Below are 25,483 nucleotides of genomic sequence, written 5' to 3' on the forward strand. Positions count from 1 at the left end.
AGACTCGAGAGCGCAGCAGCCAATCGGGTTAGGCGTTAAAGTGCAGCTGCTTTACGCTCTCCCCGCCTCCTTTGCTGCCTCGCATCCTGGGCATTGTAGTCTTCGTTCTGCGCCTGAGCTCAATCCAAACCACCTCATTTGCCGCTGCTTAGCAACTGCTGACACGGAGAGAGCGCAGCAGCCAATCGGGTTAGGCGTTAAAGTCCAGCTGCTTTACGCTCTCCCCTCCCCTCTCTTTGCTGCCGTGCGGGCGCTTTACGGCACTCAGGGAAGCCGAACTGGTGTGTTTACGGCACAGGGGTTCCGTCGGAGCTCTGGTCGCTGATTGGTCGCTGCGGCTCGTGTGGAGCGTCCCGGTGACCCGAGGTGCTTGTGGCTGTCTGGGCGCCGTGTCCGGTCTCCGGGGTGGGGGAGCCCTCTGCGGTGTCATGTGGGGCCTCGGAGCAGCAGCAGGAGAGGGCCCGGAGCTGGGGAGACAGGTAAGGCAGAGCCCCGGAGAGACGGAGGCGGATGGCCCCTGACCCCCTTCCCCCTCCCCGCTACATCCGTCATCCCTTTCTTGTTTGTTTGCCTTCCAGCCTCATCAGCAGAGTGTTGGCCGAGAGGAATAAGTCTCTGGGGCATCACACAAGAAACAGGGAGCAGATTTCCAGGTAACCAGAATCCCCCCTTCCAGTAATCTGTGCACATCTCTAGGGCTCCCTCCCGAGGGTGCAATCGAGGTACCTCCATTTCTCCATCATAGTGGGTGCTGCCTTTCTTTTTAAAAGTTTTAATGTTTTGGGGGGTTTTTTTGCTGATTTTTTTAGTAACATTTATCTTTTTTTTTTTTAACTCTTTGTTTATTAGTTTTCTATGAACAAATAACAATAAAGATAGAAGGGAAACATCAGGATTCTCATGAGTATAAAGAACAATTCTTGTGGATATCATTCTACTACTTAATACAGAGAGGGATATCGAGATTTTTCAAGGAATCCAATAAGCGAGGACCATTTTTTCCCCATAAGATTTACAGACCTTATACGTCTTGGAAAGATGGTTTACATGATTTATAATTTTGAATCCTAAGTTCTACCACGTATTGCTATTAGCTTGTTCTAAGGATTTCCAGGAAGCAAAAACCACCTTGAGGGCTAAGCAAGAAGGAAATTCAGTAGTAAACAGTCATGGTCATTCAGAGTGTCTTGAAAACAAAAGAGAAGTATTCATAACATAGTTGTCTCAAAATATTTAAGATACGAGTAACAGTGTGCCAATAAGTCTGTATGTAAGAACATTCAAATAACTTGTGTTTGAAAGAGCCAGGGGATTGTTTATATGACCAGCAATTGGGAGATATGGATGAGTTGATTTTATTGGATTTTAAGGAGTCCAAAATGATCTATGATTGTGGAGTTCCAAATCGCTTCCCACTGAGCATCTTCAATAGCTTGTGAAATATCATTCTCCCGTCTTTGACATAATTTCAAACAGCTGGGAATAACTTGAGTTTTATAGTATTTGAGGCAGCATTCCCAGTGCTTATCAATTTAGTATGTATATTAAGTAACTCTGGAGTTGAGGTGAAGTCCTTGATATGTAAATGACACTTTTTGAGTAGGGAGCTTAATTGGAGCCATTGAAAAAATTGAGAATTAGGCAGTGAAAAATGGCTTTGCATTTCTGAAAAAGTTTTCCAAGTGTGAGAGCTCTGATGGATAAATGCACTGAGATTCCATATTTATTTAATTATTAGGATTTATTTACTGCCTTTTTGAAAGAATTCACTTAAGGCTGTGTACAGTAAGAATAAATCAAATATAAGCAGTAAACAATTACAGCAGTAAAAATATTCAAATAACAATCAAAGTATGCCAGCTCTCGGCCAATGTGCCCAACAAATTTTGTTTCTTATTAGTCAAGATTGTGGGTTATTCCATTTAGGTATAAATAAAGATTTGGACCAGGAAGATTGTAACAAACCATCTAATTTAGCAAGTAAAGAGTGAGTAATCTTCAAAATAGGATTTCCTGCAAGGTTCTTAGGGAGACACATTCCAACCAAGTGATGAATGGAGAGAGGTGTAATTAAATACTGTTTGAGAGATAATCATCAATGTAATGAAAGAGGGTCAGAGGGAGAAAGCCATTCCAGACCATGTCTCAATATGAAAGCTTTATGATAAAGTAAAAGACTAGGGAAGTTGACGCCACGTGACAATTTAGGGGTTTTCAGCTTAACTAATAAAATAGTAATCACTCAGCTGTTTTGTAAAAGGAGGTAGCAGAGGGAACATATTTAAAACATATGTAAATTTAGGGACTACCACCATCTTTAGGGAGTCTAGTCTGCCCACCATGAGAGGTGTACAGTTGACCAGGCTGAAACAGAATCTTTAATTTTTGTTAAAACTTTGTCCATATTAATTTTGATGGATGAAAAAAGATCTCTCTCAAGGAAAATACCCAACTATTTTATAGAGGATATTAATCATTTAAACAAGTAGCCAGGTATGGAAAAGGGCACACAGTACTCATAAAGAGGCATGAGCTCAGTTTTATCCCTGTTGATTCTGTAGCCTGATAATTTGGAAAATTGGGAAACGAGGTTGATAAGAGCAGGTAGTGATTCTTTGGGCCAGGTAAGATACAGTATTATGTCATTGGCATAAGCTGAAAGCTTAAAATGATCGGAATCAAACTTAACAACGTGCATGCTATTGCTTTGTTGGATAGGCAGCAGCTGCAGCGCTAGGTTGAATAAGAGTGGGGAAATGGGGCATCCTTGATGAGTACTCCTATTTAGTAGCAACACATCAGAAAGTTCACCGTTAGCAGCTATGTGTGCAGGAGGGGTAAGTATACAATAATCTCAGCATTTGAAGAAACATGCCTGGGATTCCAAAATGTAACAGCACAGTATATAAGTATTTCTGCTGTGCATCAAAAGAGACAGAACTGGATAGGCCCTCGACCGAGCAGAGTGGATCATAAGAGTCTCGTGTTACCGGCTCCAAAGCGATTCTTCATGAATCCTGTTTGGTCTCTGATTAAGAGTGTGAATCATTTTTTCAAGCCTAGAACATAAACATTTTTCATATATATTTTGTAATCTGAATTGAGAGAGATGGGTCTGTAATTTTGAACAAGGTGAGGATCCCTGTTAGGCTTAGCCAGGACAACAATGTTAGCTTCCAGGAATCTACCCAGTTGTTCAGGGGAGTTGAGTAGTGCTGGGTAGTCGTGTTGTAATTTCTCGGAGAGGGAGGCAGAAAATGATCTGTAAAATTCTACAGATGGGTCATTCCATATCAAGTGGTCTGATTTCAGAGAAGTGCCCTGCTCGACCATCACGGATTTCGATGAAAAACCAACCCTACTTTTTTAAGGGGTTTGAAACGTGCTCTTTCTAATGAAAATGATTAAAAAGCGTTTCCGGGTCTTTTTTTGTAAAAGTGGGCTAAAAGTACCCTACTTTTGGCGTTTTTGCAAAAATCATCAACTTTACACTCAATTTGTGAACTAATGGAAAATATTAGGAGAATGAAATTTTATATTCGAAAACCTTGTGTTGATAAGTTGTTGTGTGCAAAGTTTCACGTTTATCACACCTTTAATTCCAGAGATATAAAAAGCCAAACTTTACAATTTTTTTGTGCCGCAAATTTTTCGGACCAAGTTTGCTCCAAGTTTTCTTCATGGAAATTGCTCATGAAGATTTTTTTATTATTTTGTTTAATAGAGCGCAAAAAGTTGTACAAGATGGCTGGAGATACAGTGTCTCAAAGTTGCCGAAATCTCGGAGTCATACCATAGAAGGCTGCAGTATGGGGTCAAACAGATTACTATATCTCAACAAGTATTGCATCGGCGAACGTAAAACTTTACCAATGTTCATTGGGGACATGTATGAATATTCACAGAAAATTTCATCGAAATCCGTGATGGGTCGCGCAGGGCCCACCAGACCACTTGACGTGGAATGACCCTATAGGTTGCCCGAGCCCAGAGCTTTTGCTGGTGGAAGAGACATGATAGCTGGTAAGATTTCAAATCGAAGAATAGGTTTGTTTAGCAGTTGTAGTTGTTGATCTGAAAGACGCAGCAGCTGTAGACCAGATAAGAATGAAGAGATCGGCTTCAGAAAATAACTCCCTGAGGAATTTAATTTGGTTTAAAAGTTTTGAAGGCTTCCAGGATTTGAGAAGTAGCTGTATAACAGCGCTTTCCAAATTGTGCGCCGTGGCACCCTTGTGTCAAATCCTGACCTCCCTCCCACCCAAACTGCTACTGAAGACAGCAGCGGCAGAAAGTCAAATACAAAAAAAAAAGCAAGTGCACGCAGGACTGCAACAGTATTCAAGCCGGTCATCTGCTCCCGGAACTGGAAGTTGACATCAGCGGGGGGCAGAGGAGCAGCAGAGCCGACAGCGCATGCTTGAAGGCTGCTGCGGCCGTGCCCCCCCTTTTTTTTCGTGGCCACTGGGGACAGGGAGCAGGAAGTGTTTAGAGCACCAGACTGACAACCAAAGCCTGGTTCATAACCCACGACTATTGCTCGTAATCTTTGATAAGTCACTAACCCTTCGTTGCTTCAGGTACAAAAGCCCATTGAGAGCCCTCCGGGGACAAGGAAATGCCTGCTATACTTGAACATTACTCTTGAGCTACTACAGAATGAGATGTAAGGTAAACTCCAAATTAATAAAATATTTTTAACCTGCTCCCATACGTGTGCCACATAGTGCAAGGTCATTTTTCTTATTTGAAAAAAAACAACCCAAAAACCGGATGATATGCACGCACACTTTAAGATACATTAGTGAGAGTTTCAGTAGGCTCATCACTCAGACATTTTATTTACAATGATATCATTCACCCACGCCGGTTTCCAAAAAACAAAGAACCAGAACAGCCAAACAAGTGAACCATAAAACCACAACAACCCTCATTACCTACCCTACCTTAAACTCCAACCTTTTTTCATAGGTAGAGTAGTAATTTCTTATAAATCGTAATTGTGTCATTTGGAAGGGCTGGTTATAGGGACACCCTAGCACTGTTATATTTGTGCAGAGAAAAAGATGGAGACCCGTGTTGTCGGGGGGGGGGGGGCGAAGATCGGTGTGGCCGGGGGGACGTTGCCGTGAAAACTTGCTCAGACACAAAGTGCCGTGAACTGAAAAAGTTTGGGAACCACTTAAGATAAATCCATGGGAGACCTGATGTAAGTAATGCGTTGTTTCACTTTTCTACCCTTGAGGTAGGAGGCTAATAGCTTCCCTTCTTTGTTGGCTTCCAAATAATAGCATTGTTTAAAAGTGATTGCTGAAGGAGCACAGCTTTTGCAAAACGGTTTTAGAAGAACCTGTATAGAGGGTAAACTCAAGTTAGCAAATTTCATTTTCCAGTTGAGCAGTGGAAGCATTATTGTTTTTTGAAGGTGTGTTGAGAAGCTGATTACATCTCCTCACAGCCAGGCTTTAAAAGATTTCCAAATAGTGACAAAGGGCATATTTGGGTCATTGTTGATTTTGAAAAATTCTGCAAATTTTTGAGATACAAGTCATCTGTTAGAGTAGTATTAAATCTCCATGCTGAGGATTTCGTACACTCAAGAGAACCAAGAAAAATCATAAGTAAGAGCAGCATGGTCTGAAATCGATATTTTGTGGCTTTTTGCAGACTTATGCATGGGAAGCAGGTCTTCGATGCCAACTGTATAATTGAGTCTAGAGTATGTGTGATGTGGATTAGAGTAAAAGGAATACTCCCTTGTGGTAGGATGTAGCAATCTCCATAAGGCAATCCATTTTTTATTTTATTTTTGTTACATTTGTACCCCACGCTTTCCCACTCATGGCAGGCTCAATGCGGCTTACATATTGTATACAGGTACTTGGGGCAATGGAGGGTTAAGTGACTTGCCCAGAGTCGCAAGGAGCTGCCTGTGCCTGAAGTGGGAATCCGTTAAGATGTATTAGAGACTCGACTGTCTAACTTTTATTACATTACAAGTCTATGAACAATGGAAGACGAGAGTTAGTAACATAGTAGATGACGGCAGAAAAAGACCTGCATGGTCCACCCAGTCTGCCCAACAAGATAAACTCACATGTGTCATTTTTTGTGTATACCTTACCTTGATTTGTACCTGTCTTTTTCAGGGCACAGACCGTATAAGTCTGCCCTGCCTCCCACCGCTGGCTAAGCTTCTGGGGATCCCCTCCTTCTGAGCAGGATTCCTTTATGTTTATCCCACGCATGTTTGAATTCCGTTACCGTTTTCCTCTCCACCACCTCCCGCGGGAGGGCATTCCACACTTTCCGTGAAAAAATACTTCCTGACATTTTTCTTGAGTCTGCCCTCCTTCAATCTCATTTCATATCCTCTGGTTCTACCGCCTTCCCCTCTCCGGAAAAGGTTCGTTTGCAGATTAATACCTTTCAAATATTTGAACGTCTGTATCATATCACCCCTGTTTCTCCTTCCTCCAGGGTATACATGTTCAGGTCAGCAAGTCTCTCCTCATAGGTCTTGTAACGCAAATCCCATACCATTCTCGTAGCTTTTCTTTGCACCCCTTCCATTTTTTTTCACATCCTTCACAAGATACGGTCTCCAAAACTGAACACAATACTCCAGGTGGGGCCTCACCAACGACTTATACAGATGTATTAAAACCTCTTTTCTTCTGCTGGTCACACCTCTCTCTATACAGCCTAGCAATCTTCTAGCTACGGCCACCGCCTTGTCACAATGTTTCGTCACCTTCAGGTCCTCAGATACTATCACCCCAAGATCCCTCTCCCCGTCCGAACCTATCAGACTCTCACCGCCTAACATATACATCTCCCGTGGATTTCTACTCCCTAAGTGCATCACTTTGCATTTCTTCACATTGAATTTTAATTGCCAATGGTTAGACCATTCTTCTAGCTTCCGCAGATCTTTTTTCATGCTTTCCACTCCCTCCGGGGTGTCCACTCTGTTGCAAATCTTAGCGTCATCCGCAAAAAGGCAAACTTTACCTTGTAAGCCTTCGGCAATATCACTCGCAAATATATTGAATAGAATCAGCCCCAGCACCGATCCCTGAGGCACTCCACTACTCACCTTTCTCTCCGAGTGAACTCCATTTACCACCACCCTGGCGTCTGCCTGTCAACCAGTTCCTAATCCAGTTCACCATTTCGGGTCCTATCTTCAGCCCTTCTAGTTTATTCAAGAGCCTCCTGTGGGGAACTGTGTCAAAAGTTTTGCTGAAATCTAAGTAGCACGTCCTTGATTTAATTCTCCGGTCACCCAGTCAAAGAATTCAATGAGATTCGTTTGACACGATTTCCCTTTGGTAAAACCATGTTGTCTCGGATCTTGCAACTTATTGGCTTCCAGGAAATTCACTATCCTTTCCTTCAGCATGGCTTCCATTACTTTTCCAATAACCGAAGTGAGGCTTACCGGCCTGTAGTTTCCAGCTTCTTCCCTATCACCACTTTTGTGAAGGGGGACCACCTCCGCCATTCTCCAGTCTCTCGGAACCTCTCCCGTCTCCAAGGATTTATTAAACAAATCTTTAAGAGGACCTGCCAGAATCTCTCTGAGCTCCCTCAATATCCTGGGGTGGATCCCGTCCGGTCCCATGGCATTGTCCACCTTTAGATGTTTAAGTTGTTCATACACACTCTCTTCCGTGAACGGTGCTATATCCACTCCATTCTCACATGTACTTTTGCCAGTCCATCGCGGTCCTTCTCCAGGATTTTCTTCTGTGAAAACAGAACAAAAGTATCTAGTTAGCAAATAGATACTCCTCCTGGTAAGTAAGCAAGGGATAGCACCCCAGCTTGCTTACTTTGGCCTTTTGATATGACAACTATATGCCACAGTACTAGAGAGGAGAGGGAGGGATAGGGGTGGGGTGTTTTGTACTGCTATCATTTTTATATGCATAGTTGGTTGATTTGCAACATTTCAATAAAAAAAAGATGTATTAGAGATCACAGGGTAGAGCATACTTTCAGTTTGGTGAGTTGACAATTCAAAGTTCTGTCCGCACAAATGTCCAAAGGAAAGTTGAAGTCGCCACCCAGTATAGCAGCAATTGATAAAGAGGATGATCCTGAACTGTTAATGTGTTGGAAAAAAAATCGGGATCATCAACATTTGGTTCATATATGTTGAGTATAGTTATGAGTTTCCAGTTGATTGAGCCTTCCAGGCGCAGCCAGCGGCCATTGGGGTCCAGGGTATGAGAGGAGGCCTGAAATGGAAAGTTTTTGACGAATTAAGGTAATCACCCCATTTTTCCTGCCCTTTGCAGGGACAGCGTGGCACTGGTCAAACCATTTACCTGATCCTTTGCTTGCTTCATTGGTATCCAAATGTGATTCTTCTAGTACGCATATATCTGCTTCTAATTTCTTGAGATAAAGAAGGATAAGCCTTTCACATTAAGCAGTTTAGTCATAGTAAAGCTGTGTAACAAAATTTAAATGTGGGACCTCCATTTTAGTTCTTGTCAATAGCAAACCTTAACGTTCACATAGATGAGGGATCCTCATGCATGAAGAAATGAAACTAAAGTTCAGAACAATTTTTAAAAAATTTTGAAATGAAATGTAGACAGGAGTCTCAACGGGAACTCGTGTAGCCAGTGTGGAGGAGCAATGAGTCCCTCCCCGGCATGCATATTGAAGGTGGTGGTAACTATCGGCAGCCATTACTGAAGTAACTATATTTAGTAATGTAAGGCACAGCTCATATCGCAGTATAGGAGCTGAGTGCTCCTTCTTACCTACAAATGTACTCAATCTGCTGCCCCTCACTACCTCTCTACCCTCATCTCCCCTTATGTTCCCACCCGAAACCTCCGTTCACGGGACAAATCCCTCCTCTCAGTACCCTTCTCCACCACTGCCAACTCCAGGCTCCGCCCATTCTGCCTCGCCTCACCCTATGCCTGGAACAACCTTCCTGAGCCCCTACGTCAAGCCCCCTCCCTGCCCATCTTCAAGTCTTTGCTTAAAGCCCACCTCTTCAATGCTGCCTTCGGCACCTAACTCTTACCTTCAGGATATCCAGACTGCCCCAATTTGACTGCCCCTGTCAAATTGACTACTCACTTGTCCTTTAGATTGTAAGCTCTTTGAGCAGGGCCTGTCCTTTTATGTTAAATTGTACAGCGCTGCGTAACCCTAGTAGCGCTTTAGAAATGTTAAGTAGTAGTAGTAGTAGTGCAATTGTATAAATTTCAATCGCTCCGAGGGTTCAGAAAAATGTTTTGTGGCATTCTGGAATGTTATACGCGTTATTGCTGGATATAGAAGGCCATACTGTGTACCCAAGGCCTTTAGTTTGGGACACAAATCCAAGAACACTTTTCTTTTCTTGGCAGTCGGCTTGGAGACACAGAATGATTTTAGCACCCTTGTATACCATCAGTTTCTCGGAGCAGGCATTGTCCAACAACATTGTAACTTGGTTGTGCCTTAAGAACTTCATAATTATAGGCCTTGAGTTGCGTGGGGATATGATGTGCGCACTCAATATAGAAGACAACTTCCAGATCAATATCTAATAGTTTATACAAAAAAGATTGTAGAAACGCCGAAATGTCTTTACCTTCCAGATTTTCAGGAAAACCTAACAGGTGCAAGTTGTTCCTACACATGCGATTGGAAAGGTCTTCTATTTCGTGTTGACGCACGTCGATTTTGTTTAACTTGCACTGTATCTCTAAGTGCTGCTCGTCATGTGCAGAAGCATGTTCCTTGAGGTGCTCAAGCCTCGCACTGAACTGGGTGAGTTGAGACAACCTCGCAGCAAGGTCAGATTTAATCTGACGTACCAGTATAGTTCTGTTGCATAGGTTCCCGCAATGATTTTTTTTTAATCATCGGCTATGTCATTTGGTTTGCCTGAGGGCAGCAGCGCCATTAAGGGCTTCTCAGGCGTGCTAGGCTCACGCTTCAGTCGTTTGGAAGCAGATTAGACGGCAAACAAGTTGTCATTCTTATTCGGTTTACGCGCCATGTGCTTAATATTGTCAGATCCTTTGATATAGCACTGAGAAGAAGCGATTAATGCTGCTGTTTTAATAAAAATAAAGTTATCAATAGAAACCAAACAAAATAAAACATGGAAAAGAAAATAAGATGATACCTTTTTTATTGGACATAACTTAATACATTTCTTGATTAGCTTTCGAAGGTTGCTCTTCTTCCTCAGATCGGAAATAAGAAAATTTGCTAGCTGACAGTGTATATAAGTGAAAACCTTCAAGCATTACTGTGACAGTCTGACAGGGTGGGAGGATGGGGGTGGGTCGGAGGTATGCATGGGGACATCAAAGCATATCATTGATATTCTAACAGGATGGGTGTGGATAGGTGAGGGATGGGGTGATCAACAGAGACATACAGCTTTATGGTTTATAATGGGCTAGGAACCCCAGGTCCTTGTTAAGTCCTTTCTGTTGGGTGTTAAAATATTCAATCATTCTGACTTCAAAGGTCTTACGTTCTTGTATGGTTTTAAAGTTACCTTTCAGGATTCTCACTGTGAAATCACTGGTACAGTGTCCTGGTCCTGTAAAATGTTGACGAACAGGCGTGGGAACCCTGCTGGCACCAGTATTGTTCATATGATGTCTATGTAAATTGAATCTTGTCTTAAGCATCTGGCCTGTTTCTCCAATATAGCATCCTTCGTTACATTTTTTACACTGAATGATATATACCACATTGGAAGATGAGCAAGTGAAAGATCCCCATGCATACTTCCTACCCACCCCCCTCCTCCCACCCTGTCAGACTGTCATAGTAATGCTTGAATGTTTTCACTTATATACACTGTCAGCTAGCACATTTGCTTATTTCCGATCTGAGGAAGAAGGGCAACCTTCGAAAGCTAATCAAGAAATGTATTAAGTTATGTCCAATAAAAAAGGTATCATCTTATTTTCTTTTCCATGTTTTATTTTGTTTGATTTCTATTGATAACCTTAAGAGTGGACTAACACGGCTACCACTCTCCTCTAATAAAAATAAACTAACGCTGACAGGAGAGCACTCGCTATGTGTCGCATGGTTCCCCCGCAACTCTTTGCATCATTATTCAGTGTCAATGCATCAAAATGCAAAGGAAGGATATAGCCTAACTTAACCAGTCACTCTGACCTGAACATGTATACCCTGGAGGAAAGGAGAAACAGGGGTGATATAATACAGACGTTCAAATATTTGAAAGGTATTAATCCGCAAACGAACCTTTTCCGGAGATGGGAGGGCGGTAGAACGAGAGGACATGATATGAGAGTGAAGGGGGGCAGACTCAAGAAAATGTCAGGAAGTAGTTTTTCACAGAGAGGGTGGTGGATGCTTGGAATGCCCTCCCGCGGGAGGTGGTGGAAATGAAAACGGTAACGGAATTCAAACATGCGTGGGATAAGCATAAAGGAATCCTGTGCCGAAGGAATGGATCTTCAGGAGCTTAGCCGAGATTGGATAACAGAGCCGGTAGTGGGAGGCGGGGCTGGTGGTTGGGAGGCGAGGATAGTGCTGGGCAGACTTGTACGGTCTGTGCCCTGAAAAAGACAGGTACAAATCAAGGTAAGGTATACACAAAAAAGTGGCACATTTCTTGGGCAGACTGGATGGACCGTGCAGGTCTTTTTCTGCCGTCATCTACTATGTTACTATGATAGAAGTTTTGAGCTTTCTTAATTTGTAGGACAGTGGTTACTTCAATAACTAACAGTAAAGATTATTCACACAAAGACAAGGATAATGGTTGATTTGTTTTTCTTCTAGGAACTGTAATTTTTTTCCTACAATGCCTTTTAAGCAAAGTTCTTTTTTGAAAAATCAACTGTTATGATGCAACCTAGTATTGCAATGATTCTGGGGTTTGAGGGCATTACAGTACTTAACCAAACATGTGAACAGTGTGGTGAAAGTCTAATATGGTACATATTTTCTAGCATCATGGATTTAAGTAATCTGAAAGCTGTTTAGTCTCTGTGAAATAAGCTTGTGGTCTTATCCAAATTTCTAGTGCAGAGTTGTCCAAATCATTAAAAAGTTATTATCACAGCTGGGCATTTACTGTGCTTTTAACAGTCTAGCACAGACTAGAGCACATCAGAGCACGAGTGAAGCCTTGGGCTCAGTGGACCTTGATCTGATTACACAGCATCCTGTATCCAATAGTAGCAAGTCTGAGTCACAAGTACCTGGAAGGTCCCAAAACGTAGAATGGCTCATTTGCAGGGATAAACAAAGGCTTTCCCAAGCCTAACTGGAACATTTTAATGGACTTTTCCTTCAGCAACTTGGCCAAATCTCTCTTGAATCCTGTTGTGCCGATTACCTTGACTGGGTCCTCCTGTAACATTCCACAGCTTAATTTATGCTTTGTGTGACAAAATACTTTCTGTGATTTGTTTTCAGCCTGCTGGTTGTTAGTTTCATGGAGAGTCCCCTGCTTAACCATTCCACGCCACTCTTGATTTTCATATTTCATTTCACTTTTTCAGTTATCTTTTCTTTTTTTCCAAACAGATGAGCTGTAATCGCTATAGTCTTCCTTAATAACCATCTTTGTTACCCTTCTCTGAAGTTTTTCTAGTTGCATTATATCTTTTTTTTGAGATGGTGCGATAAGATGTGATCACATTATAGACTTGTACTGAGGCATGATGATATTCTCAGGTTTTGCTATGCATTCCTTTTCAAATAATTGCGAGCGTTCTGTTTATTTTTTTGGCAGCTGCTAAAAAGCATACTGGGCCGAAAACCAGGACTGCGGCATCAATTTAACCAAACCGTCAACTCCATCTCCTGTTTTCCTACTGTTCAACTCCGACTGATATTAGGTTTTACATTTTTTTGTTCTGGATCTAAAGTACTTTAGATCCTGGATGAAGATACTTAAGTGTAAAATGATAATTTACCATATATCCCCGGGATTCTATGTAGCGCGTCAAAATTGACGTGGATTCTATAATAACGCACGCAACTTACTTACCGTACTTACCTCAATTTACACCTTCCCAACTGCAAAGGAATTAAATACAAAACCTCCTATGCATCCAGTTTCTCCTTTTTGGGCAGCCAGCTTTGGAACACTCTACCAAGATCCATCCGAACAATCAACGAGTATCTACCCTTCAGAAAAATGTTGAAGACCCATCTCTGCAAGAAAGCTTACCCTAACGACCCAACTTGACTTTTTAAGCCCACCCACATGACTCCTGTCCTGACGATTATCATACCTTAGACCATGTCTCCCAATCTCCTTATGCTCATTCCTCAATCTTTTCTTCTTCATCCTCCCTACACCATACCCTTCCCAATCTCTTCTCCTTTTGCTCATCCTACCTTTGTTTACCTCTCCATGCTCAATTTACATATCCTCAAAACCCCACTACTACTATGTTTACTACAACTTGTAATATTCTCCTTCAAGACTTTGTAATTCTATTTACTATGTAAGCCGCATTGAACCTGCTATGTGTGGGAAAGCACGGGGTACAAATGTAATAAATAGACTTAATTGGCTTAACAAGCTAGTGAGCGCTGATAACAGCATTTAACAAGCAATAATGAGCACTAATTGGCACTAATTAAAATTGAAGTGCACAACTTGCTAAGTGTATTTTGTAACGAAGTGTGCCGAACTTCTAACGTGCACAGACAAAAAAGGGTGTGCTTATTGCTGGGGAAATGGGCGTTTTGTGAGTGTTCTGAAATTTACACGCCTAGTTATAGAATACTAGTAAAAAAGGCCCGTTTCTGGAGCAAATGAAACGGGCGCTAGCAAGGTTTTCCTCCCCGACACTCCCCTCCCTCCCTACCCACCCATTCGTCATTCTGAAGCCACTGACGCCATTGCTCCGCCCTCGACGTCATCACGTTTGACGCGAGGGCGGGGCCCAGAGACTTGGTGCTTTCGGTGGCTTCACCACCACGAACCCTTCATGACGGATGTGACGTCAGTGTCCTCAGAACGTTGAGGGTGAGTTTTGTTATATAGGATGGCCCAGTGCATGTAAATCTATGTGCTGGGATTTATGCCACGTTTTCATTAGTGTAAATGGATTCGCATAAATTTAGGCACTGAGAGATCAACTAAGTGTATTTTGTAATCGGCGTCAAAAATCGAGGAGCCGATTATAGAATTCCAGCGCCATATGTAGAATCTCCTCCAGTGTGTGTTTATTTTTGAGTTGGAGTCTGTACAGTTTTTCCCTATTCTACCCAAAAAAAACTTCATGGCCCTGCCGAAAACCTCGATGTGTTTTCTACATTGGTCTCTTTTTTTTTTTTTCCTATAGACTCCTAGCGCAGAACCCAGCATTGTGTACCTGTAATTCATGTTCTTTCCGTCCATGCATCACTGTGAACTCGCCCACATTAAGGGGGCCGTTTGCTAATGGGTAGCATGCTTTCAAAAATCGGGAGGGGGGGGATTATTTGCTCTTTAGTTTAGAAATTTATTACATAGTAACATAGTAGATGACGGCAGAGAAAGACCTGCACGGTCCATCCAGTCTGGCCAACAAGATAAACTCATAAGTGTTACTTTTTGTGTATCTGCCATTTTTTTTTTTTGTTACATTTGTACCTCGCACTTTCCCACTCATGGCAGGCTCAATGTGGCTTACATGGGGCAATGGAGGGTTAAGTGACTTGCCCAGAGTCACAAGGAGCTGCCTGTGCCTGAAGTGGGAATCAAACTCAGTTTCCCAGGACCAAAGTCCACCACCACCCTAACCACTAGGCCACTCTTCCACTCCTGTTTTTTTTTCAGGTCACAGATCATAGAAGTCTGCCCAGCACTAGCCCCTCCTCCCAACCACTGGCCCTGCCACCCAATCTCGGCTAAGTTTCTGAGGATCCATTCCTTCTGAACAGGATTCCTTTATGTTTATTTATTTATTTTTATTTTTGTTACATTTGTACCCCGCGCTTTTTCCCACTCATGGCAGGCTCAATGCGGCAGGCAATGGAGGGTTAAGTGACTTGCCGGGAATCGAATGCAGTTCCTCAGTTCCCCAGAACCAAAGTCCACCACCCTAACCACTAGGCCACTCCTCCACTACATGCATTTTTTAATTCCGTTACCATTGTCATCTCCACCACCTCCCGCGGGAGGGCATTCCAAGTATCCACCACTCTCTCTGTGAAAAATACTTCCTGACATTTTTCTTGAGTCTGCCCCCCTTCAATCTCATTTCATGTCCTCTAGATCTACCACCTTTCCATCTCCGGGAAAGGTTCATTTGTGGATTAATATCTTTCAAATATTTGAACGTCTGTATCATATCACCCCTGTTCCTCCTTTCCTCCAGGGTATACATGTTCAGGCCAGCAAGTCTCTCCTCATGCGTCTTGTAACGCAAATCCCATACCATTCTCGTAGCTTTTCTTTGCACCGCTTCCATTTTTTTAACATCCTTCACAAGGTACGGCCTCCAAAACTGAACACAATACTCCAAGTGGGACCTAACCAACGACTTATACAGGGGCATTAAAACCTCTTTTCTTCTGCTGGTCACACCTCTCTCTATACAGCCTAGCAACCTTCTAGCTATGGCCACTGCCTTGTCACACTTTTGTCACCTTCAACTCAGATATTTACAGCAATTTATTTGCCCTGATTCCTCCCTATTAGATAGAGGTTCTAGTCTGGGAATGGCACCACCATTGTATTCACTAAAGCCCAAGGCAAAGTATTTATTTAGGTTTTTATGCTATTCCCTTAATGCCCATTTTACCCCTTGAGCATCTATAGGCCAATTCCCTCGCAAGCATTTGCTTCAGTACATAAATCATAGGTTTCTCTATATCATGATGAGATTTTCGTGCAGAAATTGAAGCGTATTCCATAACAATGCGTATAAACAAGCTAATCAGCACTGATAATTGGATATTGACATCAATTAGGATTTACATGTACTACTTGCTAAGCGTATTCTGTAACATGGTGCATGTAAATATTGTATAGTTGGAAAGGCAGCGTGGAGTGGGCAGGTCATGGGCATTTCTAAAATTCATATTCATTTGTTATAAAATTCGTGCACTCCACGCCTAATTTAGGCATTGGGAATTTGCATCAGGTATACATATAAAGTATCTTGTTGGGCAGACTGGATGGACCGTACAAGTCTTTATCTGCCATCATTTACTACGAGAGGGCGAAACCTCTAAGAGAGAAACTACATTGGCTACCACTCAAGGAACGAATCGAGTTCAAGATCTGCACAACCGTCCACAAAATCATCCACGCAGATGCCCCACTCTATATGTTAAACCTAGTGGACCTACCACCTAGAAACGCCAAAAGATCGGCCCGCAAATTCCTCAATCTGAACTTCACCAGCTGCAAAGGAATTAAAGCACACAAATCTGGAACGCATTACCCATGGCCCTGAAAAATATGGACAATCTAACCAGCTTTCGCAAAGCTTTGAAGACACATCTCTTCAACAAAGCCTACGAAAGACATCCTTAATAAATCAGTCCTCAAATCACTCAGGTGCATCAAAAACGCCTCTCACAACACCTTTCTAGCACTTTGCATCTAATTCATCTACTTTCAGCTTATGTATTTAAAATCATGTAATGACTGCATCATAACAACACTCTGTAAGCCACATTGAGCCTGCAAAAAGGTGGGATAATGTGGGTACAAATGCAATAAATAATAATAATAATTGACCATGACTAATTATAGTCATGTGGACTGGCGCTCGATGTATTCTATAAAGTACACCTAAATTAAAGTGAATACACTTCGATTTCTGATCTCGGCACGATATATAAAGTCTAGTCCAAAGTGTGTAGTGTGAGTTTTGGACCCTATGCCCGGGTTCTCTTCCATTTTCCTTCTGCAGCCTAGCTCTTTTCCATCTAATTCATCAGTGCTTGTGCCAGTCCCCAGCTGGGTCTGCTTTCTATTTTCTGATAGATGCCCTTTGGGTATTAGCTTCCTCCTTTCCGTTTCATGTAACCATGCTGGCAGCTGTTTGACCTTCCTGAGGCATGGTGTATATTTTATCTAGGCTTCCAGAGCTCAGACCCTGTTATCTGCCACTGCCTCTTTGGTACGTTTTTTTGGGGCAGGGGACATGCTCGCTCTTGTTTGTTACCTGAATATTTATCACTATAAGAATAAGTATTAATCTACTATAATAAAACTCACCCTCAACGTTCTGAGGACACTGACGTCAGTGAAGCCAGATTCGAAGGTTCGTGGTGGTGAAGCCACCAAAATCGCTCCGGGCCCAGCCCTCGAGGGCATAGTAATGGCAGAACAATGAAGGGGTTGGCAGGGAAGGAGGCGGGGGGGAGGGTGGGACATCGCTCCGGGCCCCACCCTCGCGTCAAACGTCATGACGTTGGGGGCGGAGCAATGGCAGAACAACGAAGGGGTTGGCCAGGGAGGGAGGGAGGGGGGGTGTTGGCGACGAAAACCTTGCTAGCGCCCGTTTCATTTCCTCTAGCAACCACTTGTTTTATTTTGCTGGTTTTTTCCTAAATAGGCTCCTTTTTTATGCACCAGCATGGAGACCCAGAACAGGGTTGAAGCACAATGTTGTAACAATATGTGGAATCTTTCACATTCGTTGTCTCTGTCTGTCTGTACTACCACTACTACTTAACATTTCTATAGCGCTACTAGGGTTACGCAGCGCTGTACAATTTAACAAAAAGGGCAGTCCCTGCTCAAAAGAGCTTACAATCTAAAGAACGAAATGACAAGTTGGGGTAGTCTAGATTTCTTGAGTAGTGGTTAGGTGCCAAAGGCGACATTGAAGAGATGGGCTTTTAGCAGGGATTTGAAGATGGGCAGGGAAGGGGCCTGGCGTATGGGCTCAGGGAGATTATTCCACGCATGGGGTGAGGCGAGGCAGAAAGGGCGGAGCCTGGAGTTGGCGGTGGTGGAGAAGGGTACTGAAAGGAGGGATTTGTCTTGAGAGCGGAGGTTACGGGTAGGAACGTAAGGGGAGATGAGGGTAGAGAGGTAAGGAGGGGCTGCAGATCGAGTGCATTTGTAGGTTAGTAGGAGAAGCTTGAACTGTATGCGGTACCTGATCGGAAGCCAGTGAAGTGATTTGAGGAGGGGGGAGATGTGGGTATATCGGTCTGTAGTGTTGTGTTCTTCACCTTTCTAAGCACTAACTACACCAGGGAAATTATGTGACGATACTTAGGACCCTGAAAAGATGGGTTTGCAGAAGAGGGTCCAGCAACATTTCAAAATCACTTTTTAAGCTTTCAAGAGTTTTATCTTCTATGGTGGATGTGTGTTCCCAGAATAAGCACAGTAATTTCCCTAGTCCGAGCACTTGGGTGCAGTGTTAGAATGACTTTTTAAAAAATTTGAATACATCTACAATAAGGATGTTAAGGCGTGGAGCTGGCTTTTCATTGGGAATGCTGGTTCAGGGAAAGGCTCCAACTTTGTCCATGAGCTAACAGTTCACGATTTCCCACCCTTTGGTAAGGTGATCGGGGTTTTTTTTTTTTGTGCCCTATCTATCATGGTGTTGGGGGAATACTGTATTCAATATATCACAAGCATTATTGGGAACTATGGCGCTTATTTTAGAAGTGATGATCTTGTTTTAGACGTCCGAAGTGCATGAATAAGCAACCCATCCGTTTACCGGTTCATCTAATCATTAACAACAATGACTATGGAATTACCTCCTACCAACCTTCTTATCCTCCATGCTCGTCCCCTTTCCTTACCTATCCCTATCCTTTCTCTCATACCTCTTTTATCCCATTTACCCCCTGTTCATGTGTCCTACCATATACCTCCTTTGTTGATTTTGATACGACAGATTGTATTCTCTTGTTACTATGTAAGCCGCAATGAGCAGGAAAGTGCAGGGTACAAATGAAATAAGTAAATAAATGTCTGTCTAATTTTACAAAGCTGGGCTATGGAGGTCTAGGGTGTGTCCAAGTCATAGATAAATGTTGGGATTTAGATCTTCTGCTTGGGATGTCTAGGTTTAGAAAACGCTCGTATTGAATGGTGCTCTCCACTGGAGAGGTTAGATAAGGTCATCCACTGAAAACCCTAGTGCTTGATCTTATAAACCCCCGGGCTCTGGGACAGCTTCTGGAAACATAGACGTTTGTGGTTCTGAATTGACTGACAAATATTTATGTTCCTGCACATGAAAGTTGGTTGCTGAGTCGTACTTGTTCCTTTTTTTGCCCCTCTGATAATTTAGATGTCCATGCTGCACGCAGATGTCCATTTCTCCTTGTCATTTAGAACCAGCTCTATGCTGGCAGATCTTGTTCAAAAATACTAGTAGAACTGGAAACATCCCATCCTACAAGTCTCAAGTCCCATTTGAGAGTCCTTTCTAAAATGTTGCTCCACATCACTATTTATACTTTCTTATGTGCTTAATATTAATCAATTATATTTTATATTCTTCACTGTCAAGTTCACTGTATGTTTCCTGCTTTGGGAGTTGATATACAGAGTTATAATTACAACTGAGCATGATTCGGCTATTTTACCGAAGTGATGCATCATTGTGGGAAGGAGAACTAACACATTGCACATGGGCTGATTCTAGCAGAGGGCACTTGCCTCTTACTCATGGAGGAGAGGAAGAGGCTTAGGAACTGTGAATAGTGGGAAGGTGGCGCTTAGGATTCTGAGTAAGTGGTGGTTGTGGGAGAAGGGTGAAGATGATGGATCTTAGTCATTGAGCTCATGACTGAGGAGGTGGGGGTTTGCATGACCATACTGGGCGGGTTTCCTGGTAGGAGCTTCAAAACTCTCTTAGAGGAAAGAGGAGATGATTGTGCAGGCATGTGGTTAGTTTAAGAATGACAGAGTAAGTAGTCTCCATAGTCATTGTATCTTGACTGACATGGGTCAAGCAATCCCGCTTATTTAATAAATAAACTTTCCTTAGCGTCCCTCCGGACCGGACCAGGATTGGGAGTGATGGGTTTGTGCTCGCCTACCAGCAGGCCTGGTCCGGAGGGACTAAAGGAAAGCAAATTAGCAGGTAAGATCTAATTTCTCCTTTTATTCTAATTCAGGAGCCACGTTTTTGGTTGTTGGGTCATCTCAAAGGAACACCAAGAAATTTGCTGCAGACAGAAAACCAGCTTGTATCCATCGAGAGCCCCTCTAGCATTCCTAAAGGGAGAAGAGTGTGAGGCCTGCCCCCTGTTCTGATTGGATAGGACTGAAGATAATGTGTGCATTTCTCTGTGGCCTCTGGTTCTAGTGCATCCTTGCAAGTCAGACCGAGTCACTTATAGGAGTGGATAATGGGCTATAATGAGGTGTAGGGCTTCTGGCTAATATGGTTTAACCATAACCACCACCCTGCTTGTGACAAAATCACGGGTAGCTGGGTCAATATTATTCGCATTGTTTCCATGAAGTGCCTTAGGGAGGAGAGGGGTGATGGAAGAGGAGGTTGACTGAAGCAATGATATTATTCCTATTAATAGAGGTTTGAACAGGGTAAATGTATGTTAACGTGCAGCTGTTGGTCAACTGGGCTGACCAGTTGTTGTGCTATTTATAACCTACACAGTACCAGGTGGCCTAGAATTACCAACTGTTCCAGAGCCTTTATTTTCCCTGTGTGTCGATGATATGGCTCTGTCTCTTGGCATCACTAATCTTTTTAACACTCAGTCCTGTCCATTTTCATCCATACTAGCAGTTGAGCCCGTAAAAATGGGCTGGTATTGGGGTTTTCCTCCCTCCCCGCGAGGTCGCCACCGCTACCGTTCCCCCCCCCCCCCCCCCCCCCCCCCCCCCCCCCCCCCCCCCCCCCGGAGTCGCCGCCATCCCTCCACCCGGCCCGGGCCCTCTCTCTCTCCGCTACTAAACTTACACATCCATTCGCCGGAACGCAGCACGCACATCAGCTGAGCTGCCGTCGGCCCTTCCTTCTCTGCCTGTGGTCCCGCCCTCCTGTGACGTAACGTCAGCAAGGGCGGGACACAGGCAGGAGAGGAAGGCCGATGGCAGCTCAGCTGATGTGCATGCTGCGTTCCGGCGAATGGATGTGTAAGTTTAGTAGCGGAGAGAGAGAGGGCCCGGGCCGGGTGTGTGTGGGGAGGGTAACGGTAGCGGTGACATCGGGTGGGCGGGTGCGGTATCAACCTCGGTGGCGCAGTTTCCCTCTCTGTCCCGCCCTCGTCATCACGTATTGACGCGGGGGCGGGACAGAGAGGGAAGTCTCTACTGCGCATTTGCGAGTGAGTCGGTCACTCGTCGTTTATATGTTTGATTGTCTGCCACTTTTTTCAGTTACTACTGTATACAGACTCCTGAGGCAGGCATTTTGCCGAAACAAATTTTTGGAAGAGTCTTGTTGATCATTCTACTGCTTCATTTTAGCATTGCTCTGTTGGTAGCGGATCTCATTTCTCCACCTTGGTGGTCGATCCCTGTTGAGCTGTTTATAAAGAGATCTCTGACAGATGATGCATCCGTTCCAGCAACTGATTCCATAAAAAAGCGGCCATAATGCTACGGAGAAGCTGTCCTAGCATGTTTTTGAATTCTTGAAGGCTCATAACAGTATTGTATAGATGGCAAAATGTCATAAGACAATGAAAACGGGCCATGCTTGACCTGTAGCATCTAAAGCTATGGATACATTTTAGTGGCTTTGTTTCACTACCTCTTGCTGACTGCTGTAATCGGTTCTCTCACTCATGCTGTGTGGGCCGTAAGCCATAGGAATGACGTGACAGAAAACCAAAAGGGCACATTTAGTCTCTAATGAAGAAAATAGGGATGAGCATGTGCAATGGCAGGCTAGAAGTAAATGGGTAACGAGGCAGGCCAGGAGAGACACTGAAAAGAAGTTTGGTAGGGCTAAGATAGCAGCCTCCATGAGGAGCTTGTCTGCTGCGTTACTGGGATATGGGATAACGAACAGAGTAGTCATCTAATGGTTAGAGCAGGGGGCTGAGGAGAAGGGAAGCCAAGGTTCAAATCCCCCTGCTGTACCTTGTGAGCTTGAATAAGTCACCTTAGTCCTCCATTGCCTCATGCACAAACTATAAGCCTTCTGGGTACAGGGAAATATTATACTATACCTGAATAAGTACATAAGTAATGCCATACTGCGAAAAATCCAAGGGTCCATCGAGCCCAGCATCCTGTCCACGACAGCGGCCAAACCAGGCCAAGGGCACCTGGCAAGCTTCCCAAACGTACAAACATTCTATACATGTTATTTCTGTTATTGTGGATTTTTCCCAAGTCCATTTAGTAGCAGTTTATGAACTTGTCCTTTAGGAAACCGTTCAACCCCTTTTTAAACTCTGCTAAGCTAACTGCCTTCACCACTTTCTCCGGCAACGAATTCCAGAGTTTAATTATACGTTGGGTGAAGAAAAATTTTCTCCGATTTGTTTTAAATTTACTACACTGTAGTTTCATCGCATGCCCCCTAGTCCTAGTATTTTTGGAAAGCGTGAACAGACGCTTCACATCCACCTGTTCCACTCCACTCATTATTTTATATGCCTCTATCATGTCTCCCCTCAGCCGTCTCTTCTCCAAGCTGAATAGCCCTAGCCTCCTTAATCTTTCTTCATAGGGAAGTCGTCCCATCCCCGCTATCATTTTAGTCGCCCTTCTCTGCACCTTTTCCAATTCTACCCAGATCCCTTTCTTGGTCCGTAACTCCTAACGTGGAACCTTGCATGACGTAGCTATAATTTGGGTTCTTTTTTCCCCACATGCATCACCTTGCACTTGCTCACATTAAACGTCATCTGCCATTTAGCCGCCCAGTCTCGTAAGGTCCTCTTGTAATTTTTCACAATCCTGTCGCGAGTTAACGACTTTGAATAACTTTGTGTCATCAGCAAATTTAATTACCTCGCTAGTTACTCCCATCTATAAATCATTTATAAATATATTAAAAAGCAGTGGTCCTAGCACAGACCCCTGAGGAACCCCACTAACTACCCTTCTCCATTGTGAATACTGCCCATTTAACCCCACTCGCTGTTTCCTATCCTTCAAACAGTTTTTAATCCACAATAGGACATTTCCTCCTATCCCATGACCCTCCAATTTCCTCTTTAGCCTTTCATGAGGTACCTTGTCAAACGCCTTTTGAAAATCCAGATACACAATATCAACCGGCTCCCCTTTGTCCACATGTTTGTTCACTCCTTCAAAGAATTGAAGTAAATTGGTCAGGCAAGATTTCCCCACACAAAAGCCGTGCTGACTTGGTCTCAGTAATCCATGTCCTCGGATGTGCTCTGTAATTTTGTTTTTAATAATAGCCTCTACCATTTTCCCCGGCACCGACGTCAGACTCACCGGTCTATAATTTCCCAGATCTCCCCTGGAGCCTTTTTTTTTTATGTATAAACGGTTTTTATTGATGGACAGACTTCAATTCAGACATATTAAATGCTTACAATTTATATCCTTACTGACATTTCTATAACAGCAACATATCTTACATCATGTCTATCCCATCGTTTTTTTAACGTTTACCCCCCCCCCCCCCCCCCAAAAAAAACCAACAACCTCTGAGTTTGAGCTTCATACTTCATGTTGACAATTTCTGTCATACCTTATCCATTTCCTTAGTTCACTTACACGAGGGGCTTATAACTTCATTATAGCGTTCCTAGCCTATTAAGTACAGCACTTCTGGCTTTCCCTGGAGCCTTTTTTAAAAATGGGCGTTACATTGGCCACCCTCCAATCTTCCGGTACCTCGCTCGATTTTAAGGATAAGTTGCATATCACTAGCAGTAGCTCTGCAAGCTCATTTTTCAGTTCTATCAGTACTCTAGGATGAATACCATCCGGTCCAGGAGATTTGCTACTCTTCAGTTTGCCGAACTGCCCCATTACGTCCTCCAGGTTTACCGTGAAGTCAGTAAGTTTCTCCGACTCGTCCGCTTGAAATACCATTTCCGACACCGGTATCCCACCCAAATCTTCCTCGGTGAAGACCGAAGCAAAGAATTCATTGTCTCTCCGCTACGTCTTTCTCTTCCTTGATCGCTACAATGTAGCTTGTATTGAGGGAAGATAGAAACGGGTGTGAGCTAAATCTAAAATGAGTCATGCCAGACCAGCAGCTCACAGTTCCTGATTGATGCAGACAAGTCTCTCTGGCAGTACGCGAGCTTGGGTTCTAATATGGAAGTAGCCCCCAGAGCGATTTTGAGGTGTAGCGGGAGCAGCCTTTCTCAATGTGAAGATGAATTTTGTGCTCTCCAGAAGAGCTGATGACCTCTTTGGTGTTGGGCTCGCTGCATAATTAACCTCTGGAAGAGGTTGTAGCACCAGTGCTTGAGTGGGGGAAGAGAACTAAGGTTGGGACCATTGGGAAAACCAATTACTGAATTATAGGAATGTAAAGCAGTAATTATATTACATTATCATTTGCTTGTATTTTGCGTATTCCTGGTCAGTTCAGTGCGGATAACGGAACAAGAGAACTGGGAATAACCCAGAGAAGTACAATATATAATCAAAAGAGCATAAAAACTACATAAGAGGTTATAATATTATCATAACAGAGAACTAATTATTATGGCACAGTATCTTTCTTGAGTGGGGGCTGGCCAGAGGGGGAGACCAAGCGATTACAACTGATTCAGAATGTTGCTGTTAGATTGCTCCACAAAGCACACAAATTTGACAGTGTAACACCTCTACTGCACATTAGCTTACCACTCGCTATAAAGGAAGTACTGCCTGGTTACTGCAGCAGCCTGGTGGTAGTTCCCACTCCCCCCCCCCCCCCCCCCCCAGCACACCGTCATATCCATTGCTTCAAAAATATGCGATGAAGCTTCAATGTAGTAAATGTAAAACGAATCGGAGAAAATTTTTCTTCACTCAACATGTAATTAAACTCTGGAATTCGTTGCCAGAGAATGTGGTAACGGCGGTTAGCTTAACGGAGTTTAAAAAAAGGTTTGGACGGCTTCCTAAAGGAAAAGTCCATAGACCGTTATTAAATGGACTTGGGGAAAATCCACTATTTCTGGGATAAGCAGTATAAAATGTTTTGTACATTTTTGGGATCTTGCCAGGTATTTGTGACCTGGATTGGCCACTGTTGGAAACAGGATGCTGGGCTCGATGGACCTTTGGTCTTTCCCAGTATGGCAATACTTATGTACTTATTTCTATTTTTGTAGCGCTGGTGTGTACCCAGCAGTAATTGGGCAGTGCTGTGCGTTGCCTGGTTACTGCCAGGTTAGAGCGGGAGCCCTTACCGCCACCTCAGTGGGCGGCGGTTAGGGCTCTTCCCCCCCCCCCCCCCCTTTTTGAAATGGCTTCGTGCAAGTGCTTCACTTGCCGCATGGCCATTTCTTTAAAAAAAAAAAAAAAAAGATAGACCTACCTTTTATCCACTGCGGTAAAAGTGGGGCCTTGGCATACGTCAAGAACAGTGCAGGTCCCCTTTTCCCACAGCTTGGTAAAAGGGGCCAG

At 43.5% G+C, this 25,483-nt stretch overlaps 1 protein-coding gene across 1 annotated transcript in view; it reads left to right on the top strand.

Annotated features, from left to right (window-relative positions):
- The first annotated feature begins 162 nt into the window (after positions 1-162).
- The window catches only part of ASB7 (ankyrin repeat and SOCS box containing 7), a 64,058-nt gene continuing 38,737 nt past the window's right edge, over positions 163-25,483 (top strand). The window contains exons 1-2 of the mRNA XM_030189743.1: positions 163-479; positions 579-653. The gene's annotated coding sequence lies outside the window, so the exon portion shown is untranslated. The remainder of the gene's footprint in view (positions 480-578; positions 654-25,483) is intronic.

This window comes from Microcaecilia unicolor, chromosome 1 (assembly GCF_901765095.1).
Source record: "Microcaecilia unicolor chromosome 1, aMicUni1.1, whole genome shotgun sequence".
Lineage (NCBI taxonomy): Eukaryota > Metazoa > Chordata > Amphibia > Gymnophiona > Siphonopidae > Microcaecilia > Microcaecilia unicolor.